This window comes from Papio anubis, chromosome 15, assembly GCF_008728515.1.
Source record: "Papio anubis isolate 15944 chromosome 15, Panubis1.0, whole genome shotgun sequence".
NCBI lineage: Eukaryota > Metazoa > Chordata > Mammalia > Primates > Cercopithecidae > Papio > Papio anubis.
This window is the reverse complement of record NC_044990.1, coordinates 44,637,194-44,660,907: the sequence shown is the minus strand read 5'-3', so window position 1 is coordinate 44,660,907 and position 23,714 is coordinate 44,637,194. Positions and strand designations below refer to the sequence as shown.

At 35.8% G+C, this 23,714-nt stretch overlaps 1 protein-coding gene and 1 long non-coding RNA gene across 10 annotated transcripts in view; one reads left to right on the top strand and one right to left on the bottom strand.

Annotated features, from left to right (window-relative positions):
- The window catches only part of PCDH9 (protocadherin 9), a 957,408-nt gene that overhangs the window by 561,915 nt on the left and 371,779 nt on the right, over positions 1 to 23,714 (top strand). The window lies entirely within an intron of this gene.
- On the bottom strand, positions 4,465 to 8,250 carry LOC103879296. 2 transcript variants are annotated; one of them, XR_639862.4, is made up of 4 exons: positions 7,947 to 8,250; positions 6,271 to 6,362; positions 6,006 to 6,107; positions 4,465 to 5,045 (listed from the first exon to the last, which is right to left on the bottom strand). It is a non-coding gene; the product is annotated as an uncharacterized LOC103879296 (long non-coding RNA). The 2 variants fall into 2 exon arrangements; XR_004178605.1 differs by having other exon boundaries at positions 7,959 to 8,250.

The following is a 23,714-nucleotide window of genomic DNA, read 5'->3' as shown; positions in this document are numbered from 1 at the left end:
TTCAGTTTATACTATGAAGAGTCAAAACAGAATGTGTTTTTAAGCTTAAAGCAAAATAACAGTGATAATACCTTTCATACTTTAATCAGACAATGTTTATTTAAAATATTCACTTATGAATATAAGAACAGATTGGTAAATCACTCATAAAATCAACTCCATTGAGTTTTATAATGTTATATTATCTGTATTATTTTTACTAAGCATCTGGTTTGATGGTGAGAAAATCTGTTATCTGATATTTGAAGGGGATTCAAAAATTATGTTAACTCTCACTTTATGTGAATAAATGTATTAATATTAAATTTTATAAGATCTGTGGATAAAATTAAAAATAATATTTGCAAATTTTAGGCCCTATTATAATTTCCTAAATGTGTTGGTGGTAATAGAATGATATCATAAACTAATTTTGTACCAAGAGATTGAATGATACAAGGAAGACAAATTGATTGCAACCATATAATTAGTTAACTGGATAATTGAATTAAGTGTTATTAAATAATGTTAATTATTTAACAGAATGCTGTGGAATATAAGTCACTTAATTTTGCCAATATCTAGATATTGGGCCTAGGTAGTGATTTCAGTCTTTGAAATTGAGAACGAATCGTATGTTTCTTTGCCAGAAATACCATAACAAAGTATGAAGTTTGGACATCTTAAACAACAAAAATGTATTGTTTCATAGTTCTGGAGGCTACACGTCAGAAATCAATGTGTCCACAGAGTTTCTGCCTTCTGATGTCTTTGAGGGAGAATCTGTTCCCTGCCTCTGTGCCAGCTTCTGGTAGCTGCAGACATTCCCTGGCTTGTAGATAGCATTCTTTCTATGCACTCACATCATCTTCCTTCTGTGCATATCTCTGTGTGTCTGTCTCTGTGTCCCAATGTATTAGTCCATTTTCATACTGCTACGAAGAAATATCCAAGACTGGGTAACTTATAAAGAAAAAGAGGGTTAATGAACTCGCAATTTCACATGGCTGGGGAAGCCTCACAATCATGGAAGAAGGTGAAGGAGGAGCGATGGAGGAGCAAAGGCATGTCTTACATGGCAGCAAGCAAGAGAGCATGTGCAGGCGCACTGCCCTCTATAAAACCATCAGTTCTCATGAAACTTATTTACTGTCACAAGAACAGCATGGGAAAACCCACCCCCATGATTCAATTACCCTCCACCAGGTCCCTCTCACGATACGTGGGGATTATGGGAGCTACAATTCAAGATGAGATTTGGGTGGAGACACAGCAGAACCATATCATTTCACCCTGGCCCCTTCCAAATCTCATGTCCTTACACTTCAAAAGCAATCATGCCTTCCCAACAGCCCCTCAAAGTCTTAACTCATTTCAGCATTAACTCAAAAGTCCACAGTTCAAAGTCTCATTTGAGACAAGGCAAGTCCTTTCCACCTATGAGCCTGTAAAATCAAAGAAAGTTAGTAATACTTCCCAGATACAAGAAGAATACAGGCAATGGGTAAATACACCTCTTCCAAATGGGAGAAATTGGCCAAAATGAAGGGGTTACAGGACCCAGACAAGTCCAAAATCCAGCAGGGCAGTCAAATCTAAAAGCTCCGAAAATGATCTCCTTTGACTGCATGTCTCACATCCAGGTCATGCTGATGCAAGAGGTGGGTTCCCATGGTCTTGAGCAGCTCTGGCCCTGTGGCTTTGCAGAGTACAACCCACCTCCCAACTGCTTTCGCAGGCTGATGTTGAGTCTGCGCAGCTTTTCCAGGCACACGGTGCAAGCTCTCAGTGTATCTACCATTCTGGGGTCTGGAGGACTGTGGCCCTCTTCTCACCGCTCCATTAGACAGTGACCCAGTGGGGACTCTGTGTGGGGGCTCCCACCTCACATTTCCCTCCTGCACTGCCCTAGCGGAGGTTCTCCATGAGGGCTCTTCCCCTATAGTACACCTCTGCCTGGCCATCGAGGCATTTCCATGCATCCTCTGAAATCTAGATGGAGATTCCCAAACCTCAATTTTTGATTTCTGTGCACCCACAGGCCCAATGCCACGTGTAAGCTTTGCTTTGAGGGACCTCCCATTTAGTGAAAAGTTCTTATTTCAATTTTACAATACATAACAAGAAAACTACAAATGGAATGTTTGTCTGTAGGCTATATAATTCCAGAATACAGAACAAGTTATGATAATAATTTCCTTACAGTTAGGGGCTTGCACCCTCTAAAGCAACAACCTGAGCTGTATGTTGACCTCTTTTAGCCATGGCTGGGACAGAGGGCACCAGGTCCAAAGACTGCACAAGCAGCAAGACCTTGGACCCAGCTCATGAAACCGTTCTTTTTTCCTCTCAGGCCTCCAGGCCTATGATGGGACACTTTGGCTGCTGTGAAGACCTCTGACATGCCCTGGAATTATTTTCCCCATTGTTTTGGTGACTAGCATTTGGCTCCTCATTATGTATGTAAATTTCTGCAGCCAGCTTGAATTTCTGCTCAGAAAATTTTTTTTTTTTTTTTTTCTTCTTTTCTATTGCTTTGTCAGGCTGCAAATTTTCCAAACTTTTATGTTCTGCTTCTCTTTTAAACATAAGTTCAAATCCAAAGTTCCATGTATTTTTGAATACATAAAACTGAATGCTTTTAAGAGCACCAAAGTCACCTCTTGAATGCTTTACTACTTAGAAATTTGTTCTGCTAGATACCCTAAATCAACTCTCAAGTTCAAAGTTCCACAGATTTCTAGGGCAGGGGCAGAAAAGCCACCAGTCTCTTTGCTAAAACAGGGCAAGAGTCACCTTTATTCCAGTTCCCAACAAGTTCCTCATCTCCATCTGAGACCACCTCAGCCTGGACTTCATTATCTGTGTCACTGTCAGCATTTTGGTCAAAGCCATTCAATAAGTCTCTAGGAAGTTCCAAACTTTTCTACATCTTCTTTTCTTCTGAGCCCTCCAAGTCACTAGGAAGTTCCAAATTTTCCCACATTTTCCTGTCTTCTTCTGATCTTTCCAAAGTGTTCCAACCTCTGCCTGTCACCCAGTTCCAACACTGCTTCCACATTTCGGGTATCCTCATAGAAATGCCCCTCTCTACTGGCACCAATTTACTGTATGATTCCATTTTCATACTGCTATTAAGAAATACCCAAGACTGGGTAATTTATAAAGAAAAAGAGGTTTAATGGACTCACAGTTCCACATGGCTGGAAAGCCTCACTGTCATGGCAGAATGTGAATGAGGAGCAAAGTCACATTTTACATGGCAGCTGACAAGAGAGCATGTGCAGGGGAACTGCTCTTTATAAAGCCATCAAATCTCTTGAGACTTATTCACTATCACGAGAACAGAATGGGAAAAACACACCCCATGATTCAATTACCTCCCACCAGGTCCCTCCCATGGCATGTGGAGCTACAAATCAAAATGAGATTTGGGTGAGCACACAGCCAAACCATATTACTCAACTTCTCTTTATATATATACATTGGCTCCATTTTCTGTCAAGCTAGCACAATTCACACATCTTCAATTTACTTCATTATTTATTGTTTTGTAGAACAGTGACAGAATACTTGGCTCTGTTCATATATATATATATATACACACACACACACACACACACACACACATATGAACACAGTCATGTTAGATAAGGGTCTACCCTAATGATCTCATCTTTACTTCATCATCTTCGAAGTCCCTATTTCCAACTAAGTTCACATTTCACAGATACTGGGGGTTAGGACTGGGGGAACACAATTCAATCCATAACATATGGACATCATACAAATATATTTTTCCAGATATATAATCAGTACCTGTGAATGTGTGAAAACAGGCAAAATTAGGTAGAATATGCTTTTTGGTTTTAGTTAGTGTTCTACAATTTTCGTCTTTCCTTACACTTCCCTTCCTCTTCTCATTTAACTGAGTACCAATCATCTGCTGTAAGATATAAATACATAGAGATACATACTTTTTAAAAACTGCATGCCACCAAGTTGGAGAAGTTTCTGTATTTCAAAAGATGCATCTTTAAATTTTAGGATCATAATTTATAATTAAGATGATGATGTTCATACAGCTTTTATCTCAATTCTCAATTCTCAATTTTTTTTTTCTTTCATCATATATTGACTAAATACTCTGTGCCATATTTTCTATTAGGGCTATCTCATTGATGTGATATTACTGACATTCTATTAGGGTTACCAAAGTATTGATTACTTAGACAACTTAAGTTATTTTAAGGCTGTGTGTCTTTTACTTTTCTGCAAATACTGACTGAAACCTATTATGTTGCAGAATTCTATTAGGTGCTAGCGGAACAATACGGAGACATTTCCCTCACAGAAATGTATATGCTCATAATATAATATAATTAAAAAAAACTGAATGCATAATTTCAGATGTGGTGAATTTGATAAGGAAAATAACACAGAATAGAGGAAGAGTGACTTTTGGGGGAGGAGTTAGAGGATCAGAGTTAGTTTATATATGGTATTCAAGTAAGTCCTCTCTTAGAGGTACCTTTTTGTGAAGTACACAAAGCTCTTTATGCCTCGTTTACAAGAAAAACCAAGTAAGAACTTTTGAACAAATATTATCATCTATTTTTAGTTTTGTTAAATACACTAGTTTTTATTAATACACATTTGTTAAAACACATTTGGTTTTATTAACACATTTTATATATAAAGTAAAATTTGGAGAAAGGGTTTGTTTTTCCCAATGTGGAATGAAAGAGAATGATGTTTATACAATAAGCCTGATGGTTACAACATCCATCATTTCCTTTGTTCCTTTAGTACAGGTATATCAGCTCAAGTAACTACAAGTTAATCCCAAATAAATATTCCCTTTGTCTTTACTTCCACTTTCTTATCCTGCATTCCTGTTTGGTTTTCTGAGATGCTAGAGAGAGGCTCTGGCTGTTCGTTAGGAAATACTGCTGTAATACCTCCAAGAACTTCGGCTCCATTTTCTGTCAAGCTGGCACAATTCATACATCTTCAATTTACTTCATTATTTATTGTTTTGTAGAACAGTGACAGAATACTTGGCTCTGTTAAAACAACAACAACAAAAAGATAGAAGACTATTCTCTGCCCCAAGGACACGCAATTTAAGTTAGACAATTCCGACATAAAACACAATGGCTGGAAACTGGTTCATTTTCAGAGTGAAAACAACCTGAGTTTTCATACTTGTTTGCTGAGGTTGAAAAGTTACTGTGAGATATTTTTTAAAGAAAAAAATAGATATGGAGAGGTAGAAATTAAGAGATAAGCAGTGTTAGCTTTACATTTTTATTCTTTGTGTCTCAGACCAATTAGGAACTAAATTTTCTCTCTCTAAGTGAAATGCTGGAATCAAAATTAATGATGTAGCCTTAGATGCACAAGGGCACATGTAGACATTCCATTTGCTTACAGGAAGATGTAAAACAATTAAAATAGATTCAATGAGGTCAAGCCAAATTTAAAGCCAAATGTAACATGAGATTAAATAAATCTCATATTTAGGTGAAATATTTTCCTAGAGGATGAAAATTCTATGTCTATCAAATTAGTTATTCTAAAGCAGTGGCGTAGAAATTATTAAAAATAAACCTGAGACCATAATACTACTATGAAAGAATAAAATCTGTTAAAGACTCTAGATTTAAAAATAATTAGGGCTAACAATACAAATACCTCTGCATTATAATGAACTGACGTATGCATACTAAACCCTCAACATATATCTTTGCAAAGAAGTAAGAGAGAGATTCTTCGGAGAAGGAATGATTTTCAATAATAAGTTGCTCCCCAAATGTTCACTAACGAAAGCCAGATTCTCTGGAAATTTTTAGAGGGCTCTCTCCATCACCACTGCATATTACCATCTATATTTCGCCAAGAAATTCACTTCTTACTACGAATTGCTTAAACAAACAATGAGGACATTTAGATTACTTAGTTTTTGAGTGAATGAGGGAATTCGCTTATGAATGAAGTTTGGAGGACAGTAATGAAAGAATTACCAGGATTTCAGGCTTCAGGGTCCTTCAGTGGAGAGCAGTTTTTAGGTGCCATCAAAGCTGTGGCATTGATGAGCAAAATACAATCTTGTGGCATTTGGGCTCCTAAAGAGTAGGAGAGATGAATGACAAAGAAAGGTTAGAAAAATCCTCAGAAAAAAAGTGACTGAATATGAATTTTGTTGACAAAAATCATATATGCTACTAAAAATGCCATGCCTTTATAAGAAAGGTTTGCCAATATTTTGGTTATATACTTGTCACTCACCTTTTCAAACTGTCCTAAACGAAGAGACAGAAAAATAATCACATGAATCTGCCTTACTCAGTTTGGGCCACTAGGAATTAAAACTGTAGAATCTACAGAGACAGAGAAACAAATAAGTAATTTAATTCGCAAGCTCCCGAAGCTCTTATTGTTTCAAGTCATTCAGTGGATTTTATTCATTATGTTTATTCCACTGTAAAATTAGATGTACAAAGAAATACATAATTCTTTTTACTTGCTATTGGTCATAAATCTTTAGAACAAGCTTAAATTACAGTTATTTAAATCTATGCTTCATGAACACATTTGCAGGGCTTTTTTCCCCAATACTTAGTTAATATTACTTAGACAAATACTTACTAAGATTGATTTAGTTGCGAAGCTAAGTATAGGTTGCCTTCAAATTATATCAGCGAGGTGTAATAATATATAACACAATATTGTGCATAATACTAGATGTGTATTTTAGATGTCAGGAATAAATTATGTATTTAGGGGAGTAAAATGGTGGTGGTCCTCTATGGCAAAAAGATCAAGTTCAAATATGCCCATTTTTATGTGCAGACAGAGCCTACCATGATTTCATTATTCAAAAGGAGTTATAAAAGCTACTAAGTTATAAAACATGATAAATTTGGAGTTCTTAACCTAGGACCCATCAGCTCCACTAGGTCCATGAACCTAGGTACAGTACTTGCAGGTTTCTGTGCTCATTTGCATTTTGCTGGAGGGATTTCGATAGGTTCTCAAAAGGCACTGAGAGAAAAAAATAAGGACATAAAATTTTAAGATTGTGTAAACATCCATTCTGTAGAATTTTATTTCAGCATATTTATATTTCCATTGCTATGGATGTTTTATAAAATATCCAAATGTTTAGAAATAACGAGACTCTCATAAATAATAAACCACCACATCTGTGACTGCAAAGAGCTTTCACAGGGATGACATATTCTCAACCAACTTCCTTTCTCTCCATCCCTCTCTCCTTCCAGTCTTTTCTTTGCTTTCTTTTTCCACCATCCTCAAACCAGGGACTTTCAGGAATAGCTATATTTTATCCACTGTTAGATCCATTTCACCAGATTTTTTTCTCTCCCTTTCTTTTCTCAACATACTCTGTTCATATTTTTAGATTAAATGTGCTGACAGTGACCCTACAAGTTCTAAAATTTGATGTCCCTAAATAAATTATTTCTATTTCAAATCTAAGGCTGGCATTACAGATTCCTTATTTATATCTTAACTCCACATTTATTTGGTCCACAAGTGTATCTAGGTTTTATTTTTCTTAAATATAAAAGAGGAGGAGAGTAATAGAAATAACCTACTTCAGAGAGTTGGTAAGACAAATATAACTGTTAATATATTTCATATATTCAACTCTTTTTACCTCATACCTCAAATACAGCAAGTCAAAGCAGTATCAGGAAGTGTCAGCCATTATAAAGAAAGAATTAATGGAATATGAAAATCTCTGATTCTCACAACAGTCTATTTAGCCTATTTTGAATCAGTATTAATAACTATACAGTATTTTTGACACATTGTAGAACAATTATTCTGGAAACTTATTCTGGAATTGCCCAGGATAGTGCAAAAAAATTCTTGGACTTTTGTTAGGGTACAGAAACATTTATTGTCTCCTTCTAGGTAGTTTAAAGAGAAAAACCTACCTTTTAACTTACCTCTGGCATTTCTATAAGTAGGGTCACCTTACAGAGCTTCTGGCAAAATAGCTTCATGAGGCTGCTTTGAGAACATCCGAAATATGGAGGGGAAAAAAAAATAGAACATCAGAAGCCAGGTAGAGGAATCTGTGGCATGAGGAGTAAATGGGACCTTGAGCCAGCTGGAATCGCGACCAGACATCCAGCAGAATGCCATCTGGCCCGGACAACAGGACTTCCCTTGCTGCCTGTGCACCATGGAGTGTCCCAGGGCCTCCACTTAGTCTGGTCTTCTGGCGTCACCTCTCTACTCCAGCCAAAAGCCCGTTCCATGTTTGACCTGCTCTGTTTTCCAGCTCTGACTTCTGGATGTGCCCCTGTTGCCATGGCTACCAGTCCTTGGTTTTTGACTAAGCCTGGCTTCTGGTCGCGGCTCCTGCACTCACACACAGTGGCATGCTCAGTTCTTGGCCTTGAATTCATTTGCAACAGTACCTGTGCACTTGCTTCAGGCCTCTAATTCAGCTGTAACCTCCTGAGTTTCACCCAAGGTCTCAAAAATGAGCCTGAATGATAAATCTTTGGCTTGATTATTTGAGGCTATTTGAATCCTCTCTATGTCCCTCTTTAGTGGATGGTTTTGGAAAATCATTTCATTATTTACCCTTAGTGGGGAATAATTTCCTACCCTAATCTAGTATCTCTCAAAACCATAAGTAAACCAATCTTTCCAGCATGTATTTACTCTTCCGTGAAGGACGCAAATGTTAGTCTAAAAAAAACTCAATAATTAAATTTAAAAATTATATTGAGCTCATACAATTGGAAAGCATGTGCAGAGGACAGCACAGGACATAAGATGACCACATTAAAAAACAGACTACATCAGGTGCCCCAGAGGTATATTACAAAATAACAACAGAGACAAAGCAAACCAAGTTAACAAGTCACAGAAACAATGTATATTGGAGGCATCAAGGAAGTCTTCCTTGTCCAGGAAGAATTTGATATGACCCTTAATGAACTACCAGGATTTGGGCAGAAAGTTGGGAAATATGTCTACCAAATAGGGTAAGGAAACAATAAGGGAAAACGCATAGGATTGGTTAAATATGGAATGTCATTAGAAAAGTCCTTAGCTTTCTGATCGGGCGCAGTAGCTCACACCTGTAATCCCAGCATTTTGGGAGGCCAAGGCAGGTGGATCACCCAAAGTCAGGAGTCTGAGACCAACTTGGCCAACATAATGAGACCCTCTCTCTATTAAAAATACAAAAATTATATGGGTGTGGTGGCGGGCACCTGTCAACCCAGCTACTCAGGAGGTTGAGGCAGGAAAATCACTTGAACTTGGGAGGTGGAGGTTGCAGTGAGCTGAGGTCTCACCATTGCCCTCCAGCCTGGGTGACAAGAGCAGAACTCTGTCCAAAAAAAAAAAAAAAAAAAAAAAAAAGAGAGAGAGAGAAAAGAAAGAAAGAAAGAAAGTCCTTAGCCTTCTATTTTGGCAAAGGGATATTATGGGTATAGCAAATTAATAGAAGAACAGTGTTGACTATTAAGCCAGGTTTTTCCACCAGGGCCTTCAAAGTTTGTGTAAGCAGACTGCATTTTATTATGTAGGGAATGGCAGGACAGGGTCTGTTTTATCCATGCCTTAGGAAGGTTATTTTTTAAATTGCAGTGAAGGAAGACTGGAAGTAGGGTAGCATGGGATGAAGGGATGGGATGAAGCCTTAGAAACATTCCAGGTAGGAGAGTATAAGTGCCTAAACAAAAGGTAAAGTAGAGAATATAGAGGAAATGATGGATTGAGAGACAGTGCATAGAGTGGACACATACAGGCTAAAAATGTTTAAACTATGCCTGTCTCTTTAAGGATTTTATTGTCCATGGAAAATGTATATCATAGTTTAAAGGAGAAATAAGTCACATTTTCCTTTTTTAGAAAATAAACTTTAAGGCAGTGCTGATGGTGGCTCAAGCCTGAAATCCCAGCACTTTGGGAGGCCGAGGCAGTGGATCCACGAGGTCAGGAGATCCCGAGACCATCCCTGGCTGACATGGTGGAAACCCGTCTCTACTAAAAATACAAAAAAAAACTAGCCCGAGGCGTGGCCAGGCGCCTGTAGTCAGCCTTCTCGGGGAGGCTGAGGCAGAAGAATAAGCGGGGAACCAGGAGGCCGAGGCTTGCAGTGAGCTGAGATCCAGGCCACTGCACTCCAACCTGAAGTGACAGGCGGAGACTCCGTCTCAAAAAAAAAAAAAAAAAAAAAAAAAAAAAAAAAAGAAAATAAACTTTAAACATGAATTCTTTCTTGAATTCATCTAAGTTTCTAGGAGTCATACTGTTGTCCACTACAGTGCTTCCTAAACCTGATTATGTATCCGAATCATGTGAACAATTCCTTAATTCTTACTCATATTTAGTAGCATTGGGTGAGGTGTTTGAATCATTGTTTAAAAAAAAAAAAAAAAAAAAAAAAAGGACATTGTTGTTTGGGAAGGGATGTGAAAATTGCTGATTATGATACCAGAGTGTCCATGTTCAACCTCCAGCTTTCCTGGAAGTCATAACAAACTGCTATTAATGCTCTCTTAACCTGATGACATTGCTATAAGCTATTTTAAGGAGAACTAATAAAGTGAATGTCTTATTTGTACATATCCCAAGACGGATAAAATTATGCAGACTATAAATAGCATAATTACGTAAGCAGGCAAATTTTTCAGAAGAGAATTTCAATAAAATAAATCTTGGATATGATTGGAAATACTTTTCTTATTTGTTTGATGGAAATTACTGTAGGCCAATTAGTATATATCACACTTTGTATGTGGCTAAAGGGCTAGGAAACTTATCCCACAGTGGTCCGCCTGACTGGTTTCAGTGAGTCCTGCTAGCAGAATTCTAGTTGAAAGTCTGTAGTTCCTTTTTTATCTTGCTCCAAGCTCCATGATGCTCAGCCAAGCAAGAAGCTCCAATTGCCTTCAAAGATGACTCCTCACTTGAATGAGCACTGTGGGGTGCAGAGGAAGATGAGAGCCTGGCCTTGTGTTAGAAGATTTAACATATGCCTCCTTTTAGATCAGGCTCTATCTGGAAAGGGTTCCATGGAAGCTTCAAGGCATGTACACATCTATAATTCACAAGAGGAAATTATGAATTACAGAGTAAATCTGAGTGAATCTTATATTTGAAAGAGACTTAGGATATTTAGATTTTTATAAAGTAAACTTAACTAATTTTTGTATTGAGAATCTCTCCATGCATCTAGTTCATGTGTCAGGAGATACAGTAGTAATTTACAGGTCATTAGTGTCAAGGTATATACAGATAAACACACATAGACATCCATCTGTTTGAAGATATAATTAGCAATATTTTAGAACATAGGTCACGTTTCTATGTTACAACATATATTTATTGCATAGTCATGAAAACCCTCACGCTCACGTTTATTTCTCAAATCTCTTTCTGTCATTGACTCCAAAGATAATATATGTCTAGTCCCTAAGGCCTTCTCAGAAAGTGCTAATTCAGCAGCATTTTTCTCTTATGCTGTCAGGTTCTGCCCAGATTTTTTTGCTCTGATATTTGGAAGAATCCTGCTGCATTTAAGCTACAGGATAAATATTAATGGTGAAAAGGACTTATTTTATTTTGCTTTGGATAAATATACATTTTTTATATTAAGTATCCAGGATATCAATCTCATAAATAGAATAAATGAGAAATCTTCCCAAAAACACTTGTGAAATATCATAAGCCAATATCATTAAGTCCACAACCTAAACAGGAACATGACAATTTACTTGTATTTTTGTTCATCTCTCTTCACATCATTTAGGCTGTGGTGTTAAGATTCTCATAGAGAGATTGTTTTTCCATACTGCTAACTAGGAAAAAGAAGTAAAACAATTGAGTTGTATCATTTAGAATCATATATACACTGTTACTTCTTTTTAAATCTATAAGGGAACTCTTGATATTGCATAGTTATAGAAAATAATACATGCCACTAGAAATCTATGATAGAAGTGTTTCAATTCAAAAATAATATGTCTTATCTACTCATTCACTTTCTTACAGTTTTACTTACTAATTATCTTATAACATGCCATGTTTTAAAATTGAAATATTTAGGCCTTACTTTCTTGTCTTCTCTTATTTGCCCTTGAACGGACGTTATTAACTATGAATAAAACAGACCAGAACCCTACACCACCAACTCCTTATGTCACCCACTGTTTATTCATTCGCCCATCCATTCTTTCCCCACATAGCTCTTCAAACATGTATGACAGTTTGCTCCATGCTAGTCCTTATGTTGGATACTGGATATTCAATGTCTTGGACACTTCTTGTAAATCAGTAGAATTGTTTATTTGTTTTATATTTAAGTCTTATTTTCCTTAATGATTTTGAATCATTTATGTGACATTCTTTTTTTTTTTTTTTTTTTTTTTTTTTTGAGATGGAGTTTCACTCTTGTTGCCCAGGCTGGAATGCAATGGCACAATCTCAGCTCACAGCAACCTCTGCCTCCCACGTTCAAGCAATTCTCCTGCCTCAGTCTCCCAAGTAGCTGGGATTACAGGCATGCGCCACCACGCCACCGCGGCCGGCTAATTTTGTATTTTTAGTAGAGACAGGATTCCTCCATGTTGGTCAGGCTGGTCTCGAACTCCTGACCTCAGGTGATCCGCCCGCCTCGGCCTCCCAAAGTACCAGGAATACAGGGGTGAGCCACTATGCCTGGCCTTATGTGACATTCTTTAGGTTCTCATCTTTGATATACTTGATAGTTTATTTCAATGTTGCTAGCTACACTGAAGCAATCAAAGTTATTGAGGCTTTCTTATCCCCACTTCCTAACACACATACACACACACACACACACACACACACACACGTACTCATAAACGATAATTTTTCATCATGTCACAGCTTTAAACAAATGTAACACTGAGAACCTGAGGATGTCACAATATTAACTTAGGAAAGTCAGCCTAAGTTATTTTATTGGTTTACTTGAGAGATGATTTCGTAAAGCGTGGATGTGTTAATTAAGGCCCAAAGGCTATGATATTATAAATACCTCCAGAACTTTTAGATTATAAATACAAATTAACTAGAAAATGCAGTTTCTTTAAAGTGCACTTTTCCCCCTTTATTAGTAGCATATTTAAAAGTTAGTCATATAATTCCATTGCTCCACATTTAAGCTTTGTGGATATCTGTGTTTGTGTTTATTTGATTTATGATGAACCTAATTGTACATGTGTGCCGATAAAATTGTGTGAATTTTATCAATTTATTATTTCCAACTTTTCATTTGGATTAGCAGAAAATTATGGTCTATGATTTCATGGTCTAATCCAGATAAACAAGGGCATACCTCAGGGGGCCTCTCAGTGGTAAAGCAATTTTAATTAGTAAATGATCCTGAAGCTGCACATTGAAAACAAACTATTACTCAGCAAACAATATTGGTGATGCCAGTCAGAGTTCTCATTCACAGCTTGTGAAAAGGCAGGATGCTTTGGGGAAGAGCTAGTGAGGGGTAATGAGAAGTGTCACTTAAAGTTAGCCAAGATCAAAGTGAAGGACACTCATCCTCCTAGCACTAGAACTCATATCAAAGTGTCAGGTTTCTGAGTTATCTCAATTCTTCAGTTCCAGAAAGGGAAAGGAAAATACTCAGCTAACTTTCTGTAAGAAATAAGGTTCCTCATCTTAAAATTCTTAAGTTAATAAAGGACACAGGAAATGGCAGCATAATTATGGCTGTTACTAGACCGGCAAGTCACCAAATCAAAATTCTTAAAAAGAAAATAAAATGTAAAAAGAAATTAAAATGAGATTGATTATTTTAACAATTTTGTTTCCAAATATCAAATTGTTAAATTATGATATTTAAACCGATATCCTCCCTTCTATTTTCTTTCTATACTCCTTATGAATTATGTTTTAGATTTCAGTTATTTATAATGTACTACTAATAGTATATTGTAAATAACAAGTTGCTAGATGGATTTCCAGAAGTATCACTAAAATATTTGTATTGTGCAACCTTAAAACTACTGCTCCACTTAGAATTTTAAAACTAAAGAAAAAACATCAACCAAAGAAGTTTGATTTTTTACTGCAAATAAGTTTTAATAAGATTATTAACATTGTATTGAGCATTTGAAATCAGATATATGAGTAGACTGGTCACTATAATCAGGTGGGTAAGTCAGTGAGCAGTTGCTGAACCTACCTCTTCCTTCATATTCTCAGGGGACCTTATCTACTGCAGTCTTTTTACTCAGACAGTGCAGTGATTCATTATAAGGTCAATGATGACATAAAAGGAAACTCACAGTAAAAAATGGTGAAGAAATAAAGACCTCAACACCATATACTGTGAGTAGTCAGAACAGCTCTTGCTTCTGCAGGTGAATGAGAGCTGTTGCTGAGGCATTTAGTAAAACATAAATGGCCTCACATTTCCACGGACATTTCACCAGGCTGGAAGATACCTTTTGCTCAGGTGTTCATCTTCCATACCTCAAGCCCCAGCAGGTTTTGATTCACTTGACTGTGTGGTGGTGTGTCATCACTTTCAACTCAGAGAAAAGCTGGAGAGAAAAAGAGAAAGATTTTAGGCATTCGTTTAACTCCGAATATTGGAAAGACTTAAATCCTTACCACTTTCAGGTAGTGTAGCTTAGAATTCACCGGCAGTTAATAAGCTTATTTCAGTGCCATTCAAAGCAATGGCACCTTAAATGGTGTCATCCTTGACTCTGCTGTTACTTGTTATACTTCACTCATTTTGGCCACTTGTACTTGTACTAGTCCTAGCTAAAAATAAACGAAAACACACACATACAGGCGCACACCCCAAATCAGCTCACCTTTGTGACAAAAGTCACACCACATTTTGATGGAGTTAAGTTGAGAACAGAAGGTATAGAGAATTAAGAGATTGGGGAAGGAGGCTGAGCTGGCAGAAGCAGTAACAGAACAAAAAAATGTTTAAAACGTCTTTCAGGGAAGATACAGCAGGATTCATGTGCCGTAAAACTGGAGAAGAAAATTAAAACCTGTAAAGACTAAGCAAACCTCTTCTTTGCTTGTTCTACCAAACACACACCACACACACACACACACACACACACACACACAAACATAACCTAAATGGAGGAATAAACCACATTAAACTGTATCTGGTTTCAAATGTTCCAAGGTCTATTTTAGCAGTTGTTTTTCCATAAGTCATTCTGACTTGGAGCAGTGGTCCTCTCCAAGGATGTAAAATGTAGTGAGACTTATTATCAAGTCTGATGCATCTAATGGTGTTTTACCTCTTTTTGGATGACTAGTGCATGCACAAAATAAGCCTTTGAGACAAATTCTATGATTTAGTCAATACTTATTGAGCACTGTTCTAAGGCTAGGGATACATTTATATATTTGACAGTGAAACAAACATGACCTTGTCTATATGGTGCTTATAAGCTAGTGGAAGAGTACTTGATTTTTCCATTGCATTGGCCATTTAATATATTTTTGTTATTATTATTATTTATTTAATTTTGGTTAATTTTCTCATCATCTGTGATAATTTAGGCTTTGCTTTTTGTTGTTGTTGTGTTTTGTTGTTTTGTTTTTTGCAAATGGAGAAAGTACATGCAAATAAGAAAGGGATTTGATCCTGATAATTGCAGTAAAAAAAATATGACTTAGAGTAGGCTAGTTTTTATATGCCTTGAAGTCTACTTTATCCTTTGCAAAAAGAAGACACCAATTCTTAAGTCATAATTTGATGAATACGATAGAAAACGTAAAACTCCTAATGTAGTCACCAGAAAACAATAAATGCTTTAAAAATGTTCATTCTGATCTTTTCCTCTTCTTGGATATCAACACAGTATTTCAACGATAGGAAAAGTCATAGATTGCAAAGTACAAAGTACCATCATTTTATATACCATTAAGAAAATAATACTAACAATTAAATTACAACATCATACTTACTTAGCACATTGATTATGTAGCATGTCCTCAACCTAGAATGTATGGATACATGTTTAAGAAAACATTGTGAATAAACAAATGAGTGTTTAAAATTGTGTTTGTAAAATATAATGATTTTGGCATTTTAAATTTGAAGATAACTCATGTTAATGCGATAGACAAAATATAAAATTGATTGCTATATGTATATACATTCATGAAAGTGTTGAGGAAGTACATAAAAATAAAAAGTAAATTAACCAATAAATGATCACGACTAAACATTACCCTTAAGAATTGTTTATTCTATAGTTTGAGCAATAGCCTGGAACAGAAACATAAATAATCTTTAAAAGCTAAAGGTACCTCTTAATCTAAAATAAATGTGTTTTTATTTCAACTTGAGACATTAGAAGAGATATAAGAACTACTTACAAATTTAACATATCTCAAAGTAATAGTGTTTCTGATTATTATATTCATTATTTCCACTCAACACAAAAAATTCAAACAACAAAAATCTAACAAAAGCAAGGTTTTACTAATACAATGGGGGGATTAGTTTCAGGACTGTAGAAGATACCAAAATCTTCAGATGTTTTAGTGCCTGGTAGAAAATGGCATTGTTCTTGAATATAACCTAGGCACATCCTCCCATATTTTAAAAATCATCTCTAGATTTCCTATACCCAATAAAATGTAAATGCTATGTAAATAGTTGCTACACTGTATTTTTCTCTTTAATGCCGTTTTTTAAAAAGCATTTTTATTTCGTGAATTTTGAACCTGCAGCCTGTTGAGTCTGAGGATGCAGAACCCTGGAACACAGAGGGCCGACTGGACTATAGATTTCTTTGATGTTCAGGCTCTGAAAGAGTAAGCATTAGGCTAATAATGCACATCATGATAGATAGGTAATCCTTGTAAGTGGTGATGCTTTACACCCACAAATATGCCCAGGAGTGTAGGATGTTGTTCCCTGCTCTATTGGCAGGAGGAGATATTATGACATCTATTTCCATGAGCTCTTAGAAGATAATTCACATATATGCATACACTGACACCCATCGTTCAGATCTGCTGGATTCCAAAGAATTGCTTCAATACTGGATTTCCAATTGCTGTAAAATACTGCACAGAGAATGAGAATTTTTGTTTAAAGTCACATTCGGAGTCAGAAAAAGCATAGATGTTAATCTGGCAAAAACTATGCTTGTGACGTAATCCAGGCCACCAAGGAGCTCTTTGCCTGCCTGTCTCTTTGTTCTCCATTTGGCATTCTTCCTGAAATGCTTGAGATCATAGCAATGAAGAGACTCCCATATGATTAAGTGACTTTGTGTGTAGGTGGCCAGATGCCAGGCACCTCCCTTTTATTTGTATTAGCCTTTCACCTAGAAACAACAGATGCTGTGGTGACTCAGGGAGAAATATTTACAGTAGGAGAGACTAAGAGATAGCTTCCTGGAGGCTAAAGTGATGCCACACATAGGAGCTGAGACTTCCGAAACGTGTCTGGAACTGGAGTAGAAACTCATGTAATTGGTTATAACGTCTTATATCCACTGATTTCTATATAACTTATTCTGGACCCTGAGCCACACTAATGAATTCTAACAGATTGCCTGGTGGCCTAGGCAAATCGGTGTAATTAAAATGTACATAGGCTTTTGTCTGAGGAAGCTCATTTCTGTTGTTTTCTTTTCCTTGTTCCTCTTGCTCTGACTTGCTCTTCTGCTGCAAGAGCTATTTCTGCTTTATACTCCTTTTTAAAAGTTCAAATGCTCTCATTTCCTTCTGGGGATTTAAGAAAGAAATAGCAAGCATCTTGGAATTCACCAGGTAAATACCCAAATCTTTCCTTTGGTTTCCTCTTTCTGTATAAAGAGAGATCAACAGTGTACCTAACTCATATCATAAAAAAAAAAAAAAAATTCAAACTTGGAATTTTATAAATATCCCCCTACTTGTCAGAATATTCTCTAGTGAATATGAGGCACTTTCACAGGAGCATTAACTCTTAGCGGCTCCTTTTTCAAGAAACTACAGAAGAGGACATTTTAAACGCTCCCCGCCCCCATCCCCCCAGTGCTCTTGAGCAACGTGTGTACCTTTAAATGTGTGCAACATGCCTAGAAAACATCAGTTTCACAGCTGGAGAATGACACTTATTAAAGAAAGAAAAAGAAAGGAAATAATTAGCTTTCAGAGGAAAACTGCAGATTTTTTTTTTCCTTTATGAGAGAACAAATTTGTTTTCAAAGAGTAACCTGAATGAGAAGAAAAGGAAACTTTTCTAATTAGAATGTAATTCCAGAAACCTCTGATGGCGTCTTAACTCTACTGAATATGGAAATTGCAAACCTTCTCTGTTAATTAACTCAATTCACTAACATTGGGATGGACAGGGCTCCTCGATGCTAAGCTTTAGTGCGCCACTTTGAAAGCTGTAGTAGGTCAGTGGGGCTTCCACCACAGTGCTTGTGCACATACTGGCTTTGTTCAGTAACAGGCTCAGCAAGAAAATGGCCTGCTGACAAGCACTTCACTTTGTTTTTTTTTTTCTTTTCCTTTTAAAATATTTCATTTGTTTTGCCAACATGCCTGCTTTCCTGGCACACCTGCTTTCTTCTTCAGATAGTGTTAGTTCTCTCAGAATCAATTGTGAGCAGCTTGCAACCAAATGCCTGATTAAAAAGTTAGCAGACCTTGAGTGCAATTACTTCAGCTCTATAGCATTCAGGCATTAAACCCTGTGTTAATTGTTTTCCATTTTTGTAACAATCCTTATAATAGGATAAAAACAGGAGAGATCATTTCTTGTAGTTAAAACAGCAGAAAATAAAGACATTCAGTCTGATTAGTCACTGTAATATGAAATTAGACACAATTAGGAGTAAATACATTTTAGGATGTTTTTTGATTTAAGCAAAAGACATCATTCTTGCTGTGTCAAAATGTACCTACAAATTACCATAGCAACAAATTATTCATCGACAAAAAGCTTAAGAAATAACTTGTACAATGATAATTTTTAGGATTTTAATATTGCTGAGCCTTATTTGTCTTAACACATTTTGTAACTATATATTCCCTTGATAAATCATTTTACAGTCAGATTACATTAAATTCATACATTATAATTTTAAAAATATATTTAAACTAAATATTTTAAAGGATTGACTTTATATTAAAAAGATTACATGGAAAAATATTCTAGCCCAAATTGCCTTATTTCAGCATTTCGTTGTATTGAATAGTCCTTAATGTTAAGAAGTTTTATAAACAATAAAATTCTCAATATTTAAATATTTTCCTCATGTGAGAATAAAACAATGTTGGAAAGCACTTTCCTCCTTTCTAGTCCTCATTCTGCACAGATCTTTTGGGCCTTATTTTATTTTCCCCATGATCAGAAAGAGAGTTTTACCACTTGTCACACAGTACTCACTCACTCTTAACTACTGTTTTTCATGGTTGAAATTCAGGCTGTGATTCTTTATTTTCTTTTCCATTTTTTTTTTCTTCTGTAGTTCCCAGAAAAGAAGACATTCTGAACAGAAATGCAACTTGTTGAAAGGCCTTCAGGAAAAATCCTTTGAGACAATCAACACTTACACAGAATCATTTTTTAATTTTTTTTAAATGCCGCAGAGTGTGGTGGCTCACCCCTATAATCCTAGCACTTTAGTAGGCCAAGGTGGGTGGATTGCTTGAGCTCAGGAGTTAGGGACCAGCCCAGGCAACATGGCAAAACCCAGTCTCTACCAAAAAAAAAAAAAAAATTACCTGGACATAATGGCATACCCCTATAGTACCAACTACTTGGGAAGCTAAGGTGGGAGGATTGCTTGAGCTCAGGAGGTCAAAGGCTGCAGTGAACTGAGGTCGTCATGCCACTGCATTCCAGCTTGGGTGATAGTGAAAGACTGTCTCAAAACAAACAAACAAACAAAAAACAAAAAAACAAAAAAAAACAAGCATATCTGTCTTTTTTTCTATATGTCAACTCAAATGAATTTCCAGTATTTTTTAATTTTTGTGGGTATGTAGTAGGTGTACATAGTTATAGGGTACATAAAATTTTGATACAGGTATACAATGCGTAATAATCACATCAGGATAAATAGGTATGCCTCAACTCAAGTGTTCATCCTTTATTTGTGTTGCAAATGACCCAATTATACTCTTACAGTAATTCTAAAATATACAATAAATTATTATTGACTGTAATTGCCCTGTTGTGCTATGAAATACTAGATTATATTCATTCTTTCTAACTATATTTTTGTACCCATTAACCATTCCCATGTCTCCAACTCCACCACTACCCTTCCCAGTCCCTGGTAACCATTCTTCTACTCTCTATCTCCATGAGTTCTGTTGTTTTGATTTTTAGCTCCCACAGATAAGTGAGAACATTTGAAGTTTGTCTTTCTGTGCCTGGCTTATTTCAACTTAACATAATAACCTCCAGTTCCATCCATGTTGTTGCAAGTGATAGGATCTCATTCTTTTTTATCTGCATAATACTCCATTGTGTATATGGACCACATTTTCTTTATCTATTTGTGTGCTGATGGACACTTAAGGTTGATCCTGGATCCTAGCAATTGTGAATAGTGCTGCAATAAACATGGGAGTGCAGCTATCTCTTTGACATACTGATTTTCTTTCTTTTGGGTATATACCTCACAGAGGGATGACTGGATCATACGGTAGCTCTATTTTTACTTTTTTTGAGGGACCTCCAAACTGTTCTCCATAGTGATTGTACTAATTTACATTCCCACCAACAGTGTACCAGGCTTCCCTACTCTCCACAACCTCGCCAGCATTTGTTATAACCTGTCTTTTGGAAAAATGCCATTTTAACTGGGGTGAGATGATATCTCATTGTAGTTTTGATGTACATTTCTCTGATGATCAATGATGTTGAGCACCTTTTCATTTACCTGTTTGCCATATGTATGTCTTCTTTTGAGAAATGTCTATTCAGATCTTTAGACCATTTTACAATCAGATTAATAGGGTTTTTTTTTCCTATTGACTTATTTGAGCTCCTTATGTAGTCTGGTTATTAGTACCTTGTCAGATGGATAGTTTGCCAATATTTTCTCTCATTCAGTGGACTGTCTCTTCACTTTGTTAGACAACAGACTTTCCTTTGCTGTGAAGAAGCTTTTTAACTTGATGTGATCTCATTTGTCTATTTCGCTTTGATTGTCTGTACTTATAGGGTATTATTAAGAAATCTTTGCCCATACCACTGTCCAGGAGAGTTTCCCTAGTGTTTTCTTTAATAGTTTCATGGTTTAGGGTCTTAGATTTAAGTCTTTAATCCATTTTATTTGATGTTTGTATATGGCAAGAGATAGAAATCTAGTTTCACTCGTCTGCATGTGGATATGCAGTTTTCATGGCATCTTTTATTGAAGACACTATCCTTTCCCTCAATGTATGTTCTTGATACCTTTGTCAAAAATGAGTTCACTGTGGATGTACGGATTTGTGTCTCTATTTTGCTTCTCCATTTGTTCTCTATTCTGTTCCATTGGTAAATATGTCTTTTTCATGCCAATACCATGCTATTTTGGATTCTATAGATTTGTAGTACAATTTGAAGTCAGATAATGTGATTCCTCCAGTTGATTGTTTTTGCTCAGGATTGTTTTGGGTAATTTGTGGTTCCATATAAATTTTAGGACTTTTTAAAAATAGTATTTTGTGAAGAATATCATTGCATTTTTTTTGTTTACAAATTGAACTGACTCTGTATATTACTTTAGGTAATTGCACATTTTAACAATATTGATTCTTCCAATTCATGAACATAGATACCTTTCCTTTTTTGTGTGTCCTCTTTAATTTCTTTTATCAATGTTTTACAATTTTCATTGAAGATATCTTTCAATTACTTGGTTAAGTTAAATCCTAGGTATTTTATTTTTTGTGTGACTATCGTAAATGGGATTATTTTCTTGATTTCTTTTTCAGATTGTTCGCTGTTGGCATAAATAAATGCTACTGATTTCTATATGTCAATTTTGTATCCTGTAGCTTTACTGAATTTGTTTATCAGTTCTAATCATGTTTTGATTGAGTCTTTAGGTTCTTTATCTGCAAACAGGGACAATTGGCTTCTTCTTTTCCAGTGTGGATTCCCTTTATTTCTTTCTCTTGTGTAATTGTTCTAGCTAGGATTTCCAGAAATATGTTGAATAACAGTGATGAAGATGGGCATCCTTCTTCCAAATCTTACAGGAAAGGTTTTCAGTTTTCTCCATTCAGTATGATACTAGCTCTGGGTCTATCATATATGGTTTTATTGTATTGAGGTATGTTATTTCTCTACCCAGTTTTTTGAGTGTTTTTATCATAAAGGGTATTGAACTTTATCAAAAGCTTTTTCAGCACCAGCTGAAAGGATCATACGGTTTTGCTTTTCATTCTCTTGAGATGATGTATCACCTTGAGAAATTTGCATATATTGAACCATTATTATATCCCTAGGATAAATCACACTGGATCATAATGAGTTACCTTTAATGTGTTGTTGAACTTGATTTGCTAGAATTCTGTTGAGGATATTTGCATCAATGTTCATCAGGGATATTGGTTTATATTTTTCTGTTTTTAATGTGTTTTTGTCAGGTTTTGGTATCAGTGTAAATCTGGCCTCGTCGAATGAGTTTGGGGGCATTCCTTCCTCATCTATTTTTTGGAATAGTTTTAGTAGGATTGGTATTAGTTCTTTAAATAAATGTTTAGTAAAATCTAATGGTGAAATCATTGGGTCTTAGGCTTTAGTTTGCTGGCACACTTTTTATTACTTTATTACAGCTTTGATCTCATTACTTGTTATTGGTATGTTCAGGTTTTGGATTTCTTCATAGTTCAATCTTTGTAGGTTGTATGTGTCTGGGAATTTATTCATTTCCTATAGGTTTTCCAATTTATTGGCACATAGTTGCTTATATTTGCCTGTAGCCTCTAGTTCTTTGATTCTGCCGTATCAGTGGTAATGTCTCTGTTTTCATCTCTAATTTGTTTATTTGGGTCTTCTCTCTCTTTTTTTGGTCTGGCTAAAGCTTTGTGGATTTTATTTATAAAAAACTTTTTTTTGTTTCATTGATCAATTGTACTTTTTTTGTTTCATTTATTTCTCCCTTGATCTTTATTATTATTTTTTTCTTCTACTAACTTGGGTTTGCTTTAGTCTTTCTTTTCTAGTTCTCTAAGATTCATTGTTAGGTTGTTTACTCGAAGTTTCTCTGCTTTTTTGATGTAGGCACTTATACCTATAAACTTTACTTTTAGTGTTGTTTTTGCTGTATCCCATAGGTTTTGGTATGTTGTGTTTCCATAATTATGTGTTTCAAAACTTAAAAAATTTCCTTCTTAATTTCTTCACTCACCTTCTGGTCATTCAGGCATGTGTTATTTAATTTTCATGTATTTGTATAGTTTCCAAAACTCTTCATGTTATTGATCTCTAGTTTATGCTACTGTGATCAGAGAAGATACTTGATATAATTTCAATTTTTTTAAACTTTTGAGACTTGTCTTGTGGCCTGACATATGGTCTACTCTTGAGAATGATTCATGTGCTGTGGAGAACAATATGTATTTTGTAGCTGTTGGATGAAATATTATATAATATCTATTAGGCCCTTTTGCTCTATAGTGCACAATAAATTCAATTGTCTATAGTGTACATTAAGTCCAATTGGTCTATAGGGAATATTAAGTCCACTGTAAAGGGGACT